This window comes from Vanessa cardui, chromosome 21 (genome assembly GCF_905220365.1).
Source record: "Vanessa cardui chromosome 21, ilVanCard2.1, whole genome shotgun sequence".
Taxonomy (NCBI): domain Eukaryota; kingdom Metazoa; phylum Arthropoda; class Insecta; order Lepidoptera; family Nymphalidae; genus Vanessa; species Vanessa cardui.
This window is the reverse complement of record NC_061143.1, coordinates 2,007,299-2,021,413: the sequence shown is the minus strand read 5'-3', so window position 1 is coordinate 2,021,413 and position 14,115 is coordinate 2,007,299.

Here is a 14,115-nt window from a genome sequence, read left to right as displayed (position 1 = left end):
AAAACTTTTCCACAAAGGGAGAGGAGGCCTTAGCCCAACAGTGGGAAAACAGGCTGTTGCTGTATGCTGATCGCGTCTAGCGTCGACTGACGTTTTTTATCCTTCTGGAATAGCTTGGCTGCAACTGCTGCGGTATTTTTGTTTAAACGACGTCGTTAAATATTGTTTACACTGTGTGTGAATCGAGATATCAATGTTTGTGTGGAGCCATGAGACATGTAACAGTTTGATTGTATACTATTCCGACATAGTTTCCAAAATTCTGTGTATCAGCTATTTATTTAAATATTTAATAAAAATTAAATGTGATTGCAGAAATATTTATATGTAAGCTTGAATTATTAGTCATAATTCTGTTGTTAAATAATTGTCATTTCATTTTTAAATTACAGTTGAAGAAACAAAATTGACAGGCAGTATTTTCATTCCATTCTTACTTTTTATTGATTACTTAACAAAGTATCAACTTTCACACTAAAACATGTAGTCATTTTGACAATTATATTTGAAAGGGACAAAAATAAATATATGTACATACATATAACAACAATAGGAAAAAATATTGTGAAATTAAGTCATTTAAGATTTTTGAAAACTTAAAATTTTCAACGTAACAAACAATTCGATATGCAAAAAAACAAATTATATTTTTTTTACTTGTATTTAGTTTGCCCGCTTATTGTTATATTTGTACGTAGACATTGGCGCTGTGACAAACATAAGCTACTTGTTATACTGTAAAAGTTTGGCGGACTAAATCTACTAATTTTAACGATTACGTTTGGGATTCTATACGCATTCATATATCTGAATATCAACAATTTCGTTTCAAATTGATTGCGATAAAGAGACATATTATTAGTAGAATAATCCCTTTGTCTGATCGTATCTGTTAATTAAATTTAATTTAGCATTTAATTTACTGTTTAGCAAGATATATCTTTTGTTTATTTAAAAATTGAGTCTAGAGTAGTCTGAAATTTTTAATGAGAGATATTTAAATGTATACAAAAACTAAAATATTCTAAAATACATCAGCCCATTTCCTTCCACTGCTGGACATAGGCCTCTTCAATTGCACGCCACTGAGATCGTTCTTGGGCTACTCGCATCCAGCTCCTGCCAGCCGTCTTGCGTAAGTCGTCACACCACCGTGCCCGGGGACGTCCTACACTACGTTTGCCGAGGCGCGGTCTCCACTCTAGAACACGTTTCCCCAACGGTTATCGGTTCTACGACATATATTCTAAAAAATGGTTATAAAATATGTTCATAAGTGATGAAATCGACGATTTCGTGGCCACATGCATGCAACAAGTTCCAGTGTGTGGAATAACGGAGCATCGAACACGATCGACCACTTCTGTTTACTCGATAAAGAATATTTGCGATGTAAATAAAGCTAAACTTTCATTTAATTTTAGCAAGAATAAGTGAAGAGCTTTCTAATATAATTACTTACCACAACTTTAAAACTGTAGAGGTTGTTAGTCATCCCTGTGCATTACCTACTATGACATCTATACGTATAATAAAATTGGAGTGTCTGTTTGTAATATTATAAATAAAATTTTAACAAAAAGAAAAACCGACTTCAAACAAAACACTATTTTAAAACAAATGAATATGCACGAAAAAGTAATAAAAATAATTGCGTATTCAACATATTTTTAGAGTCTTCCTAAGTTAAATGAAATGAAAAATATTAGACTACTTAAAAGTCGATTAACGATTATATCATGTAGTTATAGTTATTGGTATATTTGGAGCCGGTGTCAGCCACGGTGCCCTTGCCCCAACAATCAAAAGAAAGAAGCGATACGAGCCCCTTGATTGATCCAGTATATTATTGTGTAAAAGGTAATTTGTAAAAAACATATTTGTTAAAGTATTCTCGTATTGTTTTTTTGATAGATATACTGTAGGGTTTTATTGGCTGACACCGACTCCAAATATAACAATAATTATAACTACATGATATAATCGTTAATCGACTTTTAAGTAGTCTAATATTTTTCATTTCATTTAACTTAGGAAGACTCTAAAAATATGTTGAATACGCAATTATTTTTATTACTTTTTCGTGCATATTCATTTGTTTTAAAATAGTGTTTTGTTTGAAGTCGGTTTTTCTTTTTGTTAAAATTTTATTTATTTTTTGATTTTAAGTGAAGCTGATGTTGACTAACTAATTTTTTTTAATATGGATAGATTAAGCGTTCCGTTTATATGAGTCAGAAACTACTTCGAGGACAATTTCAAAGGAAACTTGCGAATAAAGTAAAAATAGACTTTCGAAAATGCTCATTTAATACGTCACGCGGCGTAAACTACAAGGCTCCCTCAAAAGAGCTGTAATCGAACTCAGCAAAAAAAACTTTGAAAAAGACCAACTATATTTCGTACATCATATGACATCACATCACATACACAAAATTTGATTAAAGATAGTAAGAAATTCTGCCCCATATCGCACCCTAACTGCGAGCCGTATAGGAGTTCCATCACTACATAGTATAAAACAAAGTCGCTTTCTCTGTCCCTATATCTTTAAATCTACGCAACGGATTTTGATGCGGTTTTTTTTAAAAGATAGTGTGATTCAAGGGGAAGGTTTGTGTATATAATACATGAACAATATAGTAAAGAAACACTGATAATTTTAGAAGTTTGCGATGTGATGTCGTATATAAACAAATTCTGTAGTATATTTAGTATCAGTATTGCACCCGTGCGAAACCGGGGTGGGTAGCTAGTTGATTATAATATTCGACTATGATAATTACATAAACATAACCACATTACGGAAGGTGACTCAAATATCCAAATAACCTATAAATAAAAGATTCGACCAAGTATCGCTAACATGCTCCTCAGAATTGTTCCGTTCCCTTCCGTTCCGTTACTTTGTCATGGATCCTGTGCTCAGAACCTTACCAAACTTTCACCAAATTACCCTAGAAGTATATATTTTATAATAAAAAAAGAATTTTCAAAATTGGTTAACGTGATTTGCAGTTATTCACCTATTTGTCGCGCATATACATAAGGCAAATTTAAGACTTATGTCGTTTTCACATGGATACCATCATCGGAAAAAAAAATAAAAAAAATGGGACCCCACGGGAAGCACTACCTTTCAAACAAAAAAAAATTTATCAAAATCGGTCCATCCAGTAAAAAGTTATGAGGTAACAAACATAAAAAAAAAAAAAAAAAGAAAAAAAAAAAAAAAAAATACAGACGAATTGATAACCTCCTCCTTTTGGAAGTCGGTTGAAAATAGCCCTTTTTAATCTATCCATGTGTATGTATACACGGTACATATGCCAAAATAACATCCAATCTCTGGAACGGATGGACCGATTTCGACGGGACTTTCACTGGCAGATAACTGATATAATAAAGAGTAACTTAGGCTACAATAATATATTTTTTTTACAAGGTCGCGGGCGCAGCTCGTCTGATATATAATTAATTTTATGACAGTAACTACACTGGGTCACTTTTATTTCCCACTTAGATACAGCGATAGAATTTGGAATGAGTGAGGAGATTATATTATTCAAAGTCATTTTAATAAACAGCAATTAAGTATTTTAATAAGTGTTATACATTAAAACCAAAGGTAACCAATGACCTATCGAGATTGCTACATATCTTTATTATTGTTTTTAATATTATTAAAATATGTAAATATATGTTAAATACACAATAATATTGAGTTTTCATTTGTGTAATTCATTTTGTGGTCGGCGGTGATTGTGGTGTTGCTTTCATTTTATTATTAAATATATACGTCTCGGTGGGTCAGACAGAAGTGATAACTATAAAAAAATTGTCTCTCCGGAATTAGAGGCCGTGGGTTAGAGCGAGAGAGCAGATTACCGCTGCCATATGCGTAAGAAAGGGAAGCCAAACGGGCGCCATAACGCGTTACGTAACGAAGCGTTTTATTCTCTCATAAGAAGTTTTTTGAAAAACTGCTATATAGGAATCGTGGGACGCACGGTTGAACACAGTCGCTTTCGGTATTTATTATGTATCTATAACTAACAGACACAATAATTTACTTGGTGGTAGGGTTTTGTGCAAGCCCGCCTGGGTAGGTACCACCCACTCATCAGATATTACGTAGTATTGTTGTGTTTCTGTTTGAAGGGTGAGTGAGCCAGTGTAACTACAGGCACAAGGGACATAGCATCTTAGTTCCCAAGGTTGGAGCATTGACGATGTAAGGAATAGTTAATATTTCTTACAGCGTCATTGTCTATGGGTGATGGTGACCACTTACCATCAGGTGGCCCATGCTCGTCCGCCATTCCAGTCCATTTCCAGTCCACATACTCCATAAAAATGATAAGTTATGAAATGGTTAATGTGTTGCAGAGCGAGTAAAAAAATTTAATATAAATAATGTGTGTAACATTTATAAGCGAAAGAGATAGAAATAAAAAGAAAGAGAGGGAAATATTATCTGGAAGAATCTCTGTTCCTAATTTGATGCTTTCTACCAGGTCTCTCTTTTGTATACCGTGTCAAAGAACTACGCTCCTAAAACAACTTACGGTTACTTTCTATGTCTGTTTCTTTCCTTACCTTAAGGTTGCCTGGAAGAGATCGCTGTTATAGCGATAAGGCCGCCTCTTGAGCATCTTTCTTAAACGTGGCTAAAGTATGTGTTTATTGGCGTGGAATAAACAGTTTTTTGATTCAGATTTTTGTTTTTCCCCTATTCGAAATCAGTTCGAGTTTACTTTATTTTCATTAGGACAGTCAACAGTAGATACAATATCACATTCAAAATAAAAACTAAAAATACATTTCAAAATTATCACGGCAAAAGTTGTAGTACTTACAGGTCACCATGCACTATATTAGACAATGTATTTATAGTAAATATAAATTAATTATAAGCAATATAATTAAATATAATAAACATATATTTTTTTATTAATTAATAAAACCAATAAGATAAATCTTATAATTATAATTGAGAACAAATAAAATTCTTTATTTTACGATTGAATTGAAAGCGACTATCGTGTTTATAGTCTATATATTACTTATACATATAATGACGATAAATATAAAGTCATTGACAGTTATCAGTTGAGGACGTTGTTGTTTCTTCCTGAGCACACAAGTACTAATTGACCCAGTGCACAAAATAAGCCAATGAACGTGACTCCACTTTAAAGTGAAGTATATGTGTCGATGATTGCGGGTTCAAACCCAGACAAGCACGACTATAAGTGCTTAATATGTGCGTAATATATGTGCTTAATTTGTGTTTAAAATTCATCTAGTGCTCGGCGGTGAAGGAAACCATCGTAAGGAAATCATGCATGTGTCTAATTTCATAGAAATTCTGCCACATGAGTATTTCACCAACCCGCATTGGAACAGCGCGGTGGAATATGTTCCAAACCTTCTCTTCAAAAACGAGAGGAGGCCTTAGCTCTGCAGTGAGAAATTTACAGGCTGTTGTTGTTATTTCTATCATCTTTTTATCCGTTAAGTTTTATGATTGAAATTTGGATTTCCTAATAGAAGAATTTCATTTAAAACATGCAGCGTTTCATTAGGATGTTTCTATGAAAGTGTAACGCAAATTAACGGTATGAACGTTCGTCTCTTGATATTTCCTGGGTCAATTGAGTCAGTTGATCTATATTTAATTATTCGGTAGGTATGAGTGACTTATAAGGAAGAAGCAACAAAACTTGAAGGGCCGTCATATTTTGTGTCACTCTTGAAACGTTATATCGACATTTCTGAAATGTCACGACGTAGGTACGACGTGACAATTTGAAGAGTAGTGTCGATTTGTATTCATGTCTAAAAGTGATTATCACGTTATTTATCTATTAGATAATAATTAAATTACTTTAAGGACTATGTAATTAGTTAATCAAATGTAATTCGTTTATTATTAAGGCAATAAATCTAGAACTATCATACTTTGTTTTTTTGTTTCGTGCTGTTAAAACCGGCAGAAAACTGTAACCACTGTAGCAGTCTTTGTTACAGATTAGAAAGGCTATGGAATCGTGTTGATAAGAAATCCACGGATAGGTCCTGAAAGAGTCGAGATGGCCCAGTCAGTGGTTAGAACGCGTGCATCTTAACCGATGATTGCGGGTTCAATCTCAGGCAAGCACCGCTGTTTCATGTGCTTAATTTGTCTTTATAATTCATCTCCTGCTCAGCGGTGAAGGAAATCATCGTGAGGAAACGTGTATGTGACAAATTTAATAGAAATTCTGCCACATGTGTATTCCACCAACTCGCATTGGAACAGCGTGGTGGAATATGTTCCAAACCTTCTCCTCAACGGGAGATGAGACCATTAGCCCAGCAGTGGGAATTTACAGGCTGTTGTTGTTGTTGATGTTGTTGGATAGGTCCTGTGTCGTTCTCCACTCTTGGCTCGGCCTAGCACTCTTCTGATGAATTTGGCCCTTGGGAACTTCAGGGTACAAAAGCGTATTTTGATGTCTCCTAACCGATATCAGCTGTGACATCAACTCAACCTCTATTCCATCTTTTGTATCATCCAATGGAAAGAAGTCAAATATGATCAGCAATAATTTACGATTAGGATATTTACCGTAAACGTACTTTCCGGCACACAGGGCAATTAGTCCTTAATTTAAAGAGAGTAACTGCTACAAAAAATTGTCACATATACATACTTTTTTGTCAAAATCATAACAATTGCAGATTATTCTCTGTATTTTTTTAATAGCTCATAGACGATATTTATAATATGTAAGACGTAGGTCCATGAAAAAAGATCTAATAGCAAGATATATATGTTCAGTAGGTACAGCTGATTTACTGATTGTACAATAATATAATTTAAAATATATTAAAGGATATAACTTTAATTTTATATCTGCTATATCATTGCGATAAGTCTATTATCATTCTACGAAATAAAAAATAAATGAAATATTAATTCAAGTGTAAAGAATATGAAAGCAATAAATCATATCTGCGTTTTAATAGAATTATTTTGTAAGGCGTTTTATTAAACATGGACCGCAAACATATTAAATTATGATGTATTAATTATAACGGAAATTGATGAGTTTTCAATTGATTTAATATAAATCATTAGCACTGTGAAGCTCGATAAAATAATTTTGTAAATTGACCAATCGTTTGTCTATTCGAGCGATTAAAGCATCGCCTGTCGGTATAAATAATAACCAAATAAATTAAAATACTCTAAAGTTAACACATGAGTTGTATAGATTTTATATTTATAATAGTATAAAACAAAATAGCTTGCCGCTGTCTGTCTGTATGTATGCTTAGATTTTAAAAATTACACAACGGATTCTGATGCGTTTGTTTTCAATAGATATATTGATTTAAGAGGGAGATATATATGTGTCATACACGTACAATATAGTAGATATGTCCACCTACCTAATTCATGTATAAAATATGTGATTAGATCATATCAAAATAAAGATATAAAGCATACAGATGTTCTGTTGATGGTATAAAAAGTTAAAAGCTATGAAATACTGACTTGTAGGCAAAAGTCTTCTCTTATTTTGAAGAGAAGGCTAGGAACTTATTGCACCAAGTTAATCCCTGACGTGGTGAAACATTTGGGAGAATTTCATTATCCATAGAGTAACTATTGAGTTTCTTGCCGGTTCTTCTCGGTAGAATCTACTTTCCGAACCAGTGGTCGCTTCACTTAATTGTAAAATGACGATTCAAAAGTGCTTGTAAACTAAACTTGAATAAAGTTTATTTTGATTTGATTTGATATTTTCCTTCAACGCCTCGCACAAGATTATTTATGAGGTAAATGATGACTGTGTTTGCTCCGATTTGAATCCGCAACCCTTGCCTACGATTCACGTATTTTAACCACTGGATCATGTCGGTTCTCTATATTTTTAGCGAGCGATATTCTATCTTAAGATAAAATATAGTAACGTATGTAAGCTTAATCAAATATGAAGTCAGATCACGTCAGTTCCGCCAATTCTCGTCATACTTGTATTTATTTGAGGAACGTTTGCTAATTTAAGGCAAGGGAAGGAGAGCTCTCGCGTCTCTAAATAAAATTAACTTTAATGTAAATACAATTATAAATAAATATTTAAGAATATATTTATATTATAAATGTGAAAGTAACACTGTCCGACTGTCTCTCTGTCACTGTATTAGTTATTTAATGTAAAAAATATTATGTGTATTCACAGGGAAATTCTCACAAACTACCATCAAGGCTCCAACATAAGTATATAGACAGCCTTGATCATTTGTTGACATCGATATCCACAGACTAGAAATGTTAAATATATAAAAGTGCTATGGATATTTGATAAGGATTACTTCTAAGAGACAAGAAAGAATAAAAAAAAATATTTTAATTACGTAGATACAAGACATGGACAAGATAATAACAATTAAATTAATTACTTAAAGAATTAGAATACTAGAAGAATATTCTTGCCTTTTTTCTCTAAAAATAAGAGTTGATTAGTTACAATGACGTCTATGTAAACAAAATAATCTATATTAATATACTTTATTTATATTATAATATATAAATGCGAAAGTACCTCTGTCTGTCTGTTGCTCTTTCACGACCAAACCATTGAACCGAATTTGACGAAATTTGCTATGAAGCAAACTTGAACTCCATGGAAGGAGATAGGCTATTTTTTTACCCAACACATGACAACCAAAGCCCTAAAAAACTTTTTGCCAAACATATAAACAACCAACCTTCTATAACGCGTGCAAAGCCGCAGGCGACAACTAGTATTTAAGAATGCGTCGAGTATAACCTATTTTTGGCAGAATTGTTAGTATGTAATCAAATCAATTTATAATTAACACCCACGTTCGGATAACTAATTTGTCTAGCCTTAAAAATAAGTAATTGTTTTAAATTCGTTTGATCAAATAAAATATATTTATAAGAAAATAGCTGATAAAGTAACAATTGTATTTCTTGTCGGTTTTCCTTAGTAGCAGAGAGTCGAGATGGCCCAGTGGTAAGAACGCGTTCATCTTAACCGATGATTGCGGGTTCAAACCCAGGCAGGCACCACTGAACTTTCATGTGCTTAAAATTCATCTCGAGCTCGGCGGTGAAGGAAATCATCGTGAGGAAACCTGCATGTGTCTAATTTCAAAGAAATTCTGCCACATGTGAATCCAATCCGCATTGGAGTAGCGTGGTAGAATATGTTCTTAATATTCTCCTCAAAGGGAGAAGATGCCTTAGCTCAGTAGTAGGAAATTTATAGGCTATTATTGTACTGTACTGTACTTTCTTTAGTAAAATCTACATTCCAACCCGAATGGGCAAATATTTCTATGTACTTGAATATTATTATATTCAATTACTCGCAAATAATTTTCAATTAATTTTATGCGAACTTGATAGCCGAAGGTTTCTTTACGATATACATTCCATCATTTTGCAATTTTACAATCAGTGTTACTTGCTCAGATTTGAACCCGTTATCATCGGTTCTAATCACGTGTACTAACCACTTTGCCATCGCATCTCACCTCACTAGACCTTTAGATAATATACGTGACATTAAGTATCAATAAATACACAATCAATTAATAACTTTCCATACTATTAATACCATTGGAGATTTGAGAGGAAATATTGACCTGTTAACTATTTTATTTTAATTAAATTTATAATAAAGGTTATTTTTTTTAATTTATTTTGGTAAATCATACTCGAAAATCGACTACTGGCTAATGGAAAATGGTCATAGATATAAACTCTGTAATAAATATTAACTATGGTAAATCTTAATAATTTTTTTGTTCCTCCAAACATTGCATGAAATTTTGATAAGTTTTTTGGTTATGTATAAGGGCTACTCTTTTACAGAACAAAGTAGCAGCCTGTAAATTACCCACTGCTGGGCTAAGGCCTCCTCTCCCATTAAGAAAAGGGTTTGGAATATATTCCACCACGCTGTTCCAATGCCGGTAGGTGGAATGAACATGTGGCAGAATTTCGATCAAATTGGACACATGCAGGTTTCCTCACGACTTTTTTTCACCGCCGAGCACGAGATGAATTATAAACACAAATTAAGCACATATATGTATATAGTGGTGCTTGCCTGGGCTTGAACCCGAAATCATCGATTAAGATGTACGCGTTCTAACCACCGGGCCATCTCGGCTCCAGAACAAAGTATTACATGTTAATGTCAGGTACATCACCCCAAAGTCTTACTTCATTTTGCAATACCTTTAAACATATTCTGGCAAAGTAGACTTAACATTCCGCCCCGTCAAACATATTATACGCAATGTTAATACCATAAGCTTCAACCTGCTGCTATTACGTTCCACAGATTATATTCAATAAATTAAACCAAATTATTTATAATAAATAACTCAAAAAAATGAGAAGCTGAAAGTACTGGCACAAAAATCTACAATGATATATTTCGCCAGCGCTTTTTCCGAAGCCATACGACTTGGGAACCTTCAAGGAACGAGCGTACTGCTTCCCTAAAGGCCGGCAACGCACCTATAAGCCTCCTGGTGTTGCAGACAAGTCTAACAAATCAAAATAAACTTTATTCAAGTAGGCTTTTATAAGCACTTTTGAATCGTCATTTTACAATTAAGTGAAGCTACCACCGGTTCGGAAAGTAGATTCTACCGAGAAGAACCGGCAAGAAACTCAGTAGTTACTCTTTTTTATAAATTTTTATAAATAAAAAAAACCGCCTTCAAAAATGAACTAAAAAGAAAAAAATAATCTGTTACATCCATATCCAATTTACGACTTTTTAATCATCTCTCAAAGTCGGTGCCAACATTGCTAATATAGGTACATAATACATAACACATACATACAAAAACTAAATCGTTTTTTTGTTGTATAGATTACACCATTAGACAAACCTTACTATCGATACAAATTAAATGATTTCAATATAGGAATTTATTAACTTTATTGGCACCGACTTCAAATGGTGATTAAAAAGTCGTAAATTGGATATGGATGTAACAGATTATTTTTTTCTTTTTAGTTCATTTTTGAAGGCGGTTTTTTTTTATTTATAAAAATTTATTTACTGCTTTTCAGTGTTGTTTTGTTATTTATAATTACAATTGGTAGTGTTTGTCATTCACTTTATTATACTCAGTACATTTCGGCTTTCGTCTCTAAACAGCCTAATGTTAACTGCTCATCGCCAATTAGATAATACCATTTTTCCCGATGCAATGCCGTTAATCATTGAGGTGTTCTCCTGGTAGTCCACCATCAGCTAGACTTCATCATAGGCAAGTTTACTAACATCAATTGCTTGACGACTATCTTAAAGAAATAGAACTAAACCCGTAAAATAGTTACTTACTAATAGGTTCTGATTACCAGTTGTGGTCTTCATCATCAGTTCTACTTCATCAAATGTCACTTTTCGTGAGCATATGACCAAGGCACTTTGAATAAAACCGAAATCACTATAGGTGTGCCTATAAAATTTGAGGAGTTCCCTCGATTTCTCCAGGATCCCATCATCAGATCCTGATCTCCTGACAATGGGACCACCTGTAAAACATGCCCTTTCAAACAAAAAAAGAATTGTCAAAATCGGCCCAGCCAACTTCGAGTAATTCGGTAACATACATAAAAAATTAAAAAAAAGGCCCCGACGAATTGAGAACCTCCTCCTTTTTTTGAAGTCGGTTAAAAATTTAAAAAATAGAACGTCATGTTAATTAAATACAATTATTTAAATTAATATATCCTGCTTGGAAGTCAACAGGTATTAACTCCACGCTTTTTTATCATCTAAATAAAATTATAATTTAATATATAATTTTATAATTACTTTCCATCAGATAAGCCTCCTGCTTGTTTGCTCTCTATAACATAAAAAAACCATCCGATCCATAAACTGAAATGATATACCACGCCCTTTCATGTAATTGTTTCAAATGGAAACTTTTTGGTCTGTTTAAGCAGGAATTGACATGCTTATTTAACCAACGTTTGAATTTTGTGCTCGATATTATTTGACCTTGAATAATTATCTTAGGCATGTTACTAACGACTAAGGAACTAATGCTTAATTTGAAAAACGATTTGTTGATAAATTAGTCAGTGTATAGAAAGACGTAAGTCACACCATCATAATCAGAGGATATTTCGTACCAGTCTTTGATAAACTTAAGGAATTAAAGGCTTTGTTGTGATAGTTGTGTAGTGACAACGCTTGCCACTAAAACTTTCCCTGCATTAATTGGTACAGATGCCACATCTATTCGTCTACTGCTATTATTTCTAGGTGGATAGACATTCCAAGCATTGTAGTTTAGATTCCTTTTTTAAATAGGTCATCAGACGAACAAATGGTCAAACTATCTGTGAAAACATTGCCCTTAGACATTGCAATAGTAAAAATATTAACGCTTCATAAACCATGCGACACCTACCTTGGAAACTTAGATGTCCCTTATACCTGTAGCTACAATGGCTCAGTCAACCTGCACACCAGTATTGGTGTTGACAATAGGATACAATTATGATGAATACCACCAAATAAATAATGTTACTATCACTACGTTGTATAAAACAAAGTGGCTTTCTCTGATCCTATGTCCTTTTGTAAGCTTGAATCTTTAAAACTACTCAGCGGATTTTGATGCGGATTTTTATTAGATAGAGTGATTCGAGAGGAAGATTTTTGTATATGAATCATAGACAACATAGTAAAGAAACACTGATAATTATAAAGTTTGTAATGTGATGTCGTAAATAAACAAATTCTGTAGTAATGCACCCTAGTAATATTGAACGTTAGCTAGTAATATATAAAATCGTTTCTCGAGATTTCAAGTTCAGTAACAATAGGAAACTAATGTAATTCTTTATTTGTAGCTACAAGCGTGAACATAAAATTAATAATACCTAACAATATTGAACCTACCACTAATTAATAACGTCGGCTATGGCAAGCAACGAGATTATATCTTTGATTATAATAATACTCATGATAATAACAGAAATAATTTAATTTTATTATAAAAAAGTTAAAAGCGTGACGTGAGGAAGTCAAGAGATGAGTATGAGTACAGAATATGTATGCTTAGATCTTGCAAATTACGAAACGGATTTGGAAACATTTTTACAGATAGAGTGATTGGAGAGGAACGTTTTTGTATATAATGGACAATATAGTAAAGAAACAAGACAAAACTGTAGTGTATCTATAAGCATTGCACCCATGCGAAGCAGGTTTGCCAGTTTATAATAATCGAACGCCTTCAAGTAACAATATATACAGTTGGGGTAAAGAAAAGGTTCGACACCTTAAGATCTATTTTCAAGTGCTCAGTATGAGCAATAATCTGCTCTACCGATCGAGAATGACATATTGCGTCGCAATGATTTGATGTTTAGATTCAAAAGGTAATAAGACTTACTCTGACTATACAATCATTAGTACAGCGTATGTTTGCAAATCGCCCTATTTCAGCCATGTTTTTATTATATATAACGAGGAGTTCAAGCATCAGCTCGTTATCAGACAAGATGGTGTTCAAAATATAAGTCTAGTTGTTCACATTCGTAATATATTTTCCTTCGATATTCTTACAAAAAACCCTTTTTTCGGTGTCATGTCATCACCATCATCAGACCACTGCTCGCTCCTCAGTCTCCCTCATCCAGCTTCTACCGGCGATCCTGAGAATGTCGTCGGACCAGCGGATCGAAGATCGTCCTACATTACGCTTTCCGAGACGCGGTCTCCACTCTAGGACTCTTTTGCTTCAGCGGCCATCGGTCCTACGACAGATATGATGATGAATACGTCATCACCGTAATATATACTACGGTGATGACGTATGGTGGCAAGACGTGGACACTGACGGTGAGGCTAGTTAAGAAATTAATGGTCGTGCAGCGGGTGATGGTGCGAGCTATGTTAGGTGTCTCTCTCGCGGGTAAAATCAGAAATGAGGTTATCCGGGAGAGAACCAAAGTAACGGATATAGCTCGGAGAATCAGCAAGCTGAAGTGGCAGTGGGCTGTTGTAATGTGTTCTACGCCATACTCACGTCACCAGGCTGTACGAT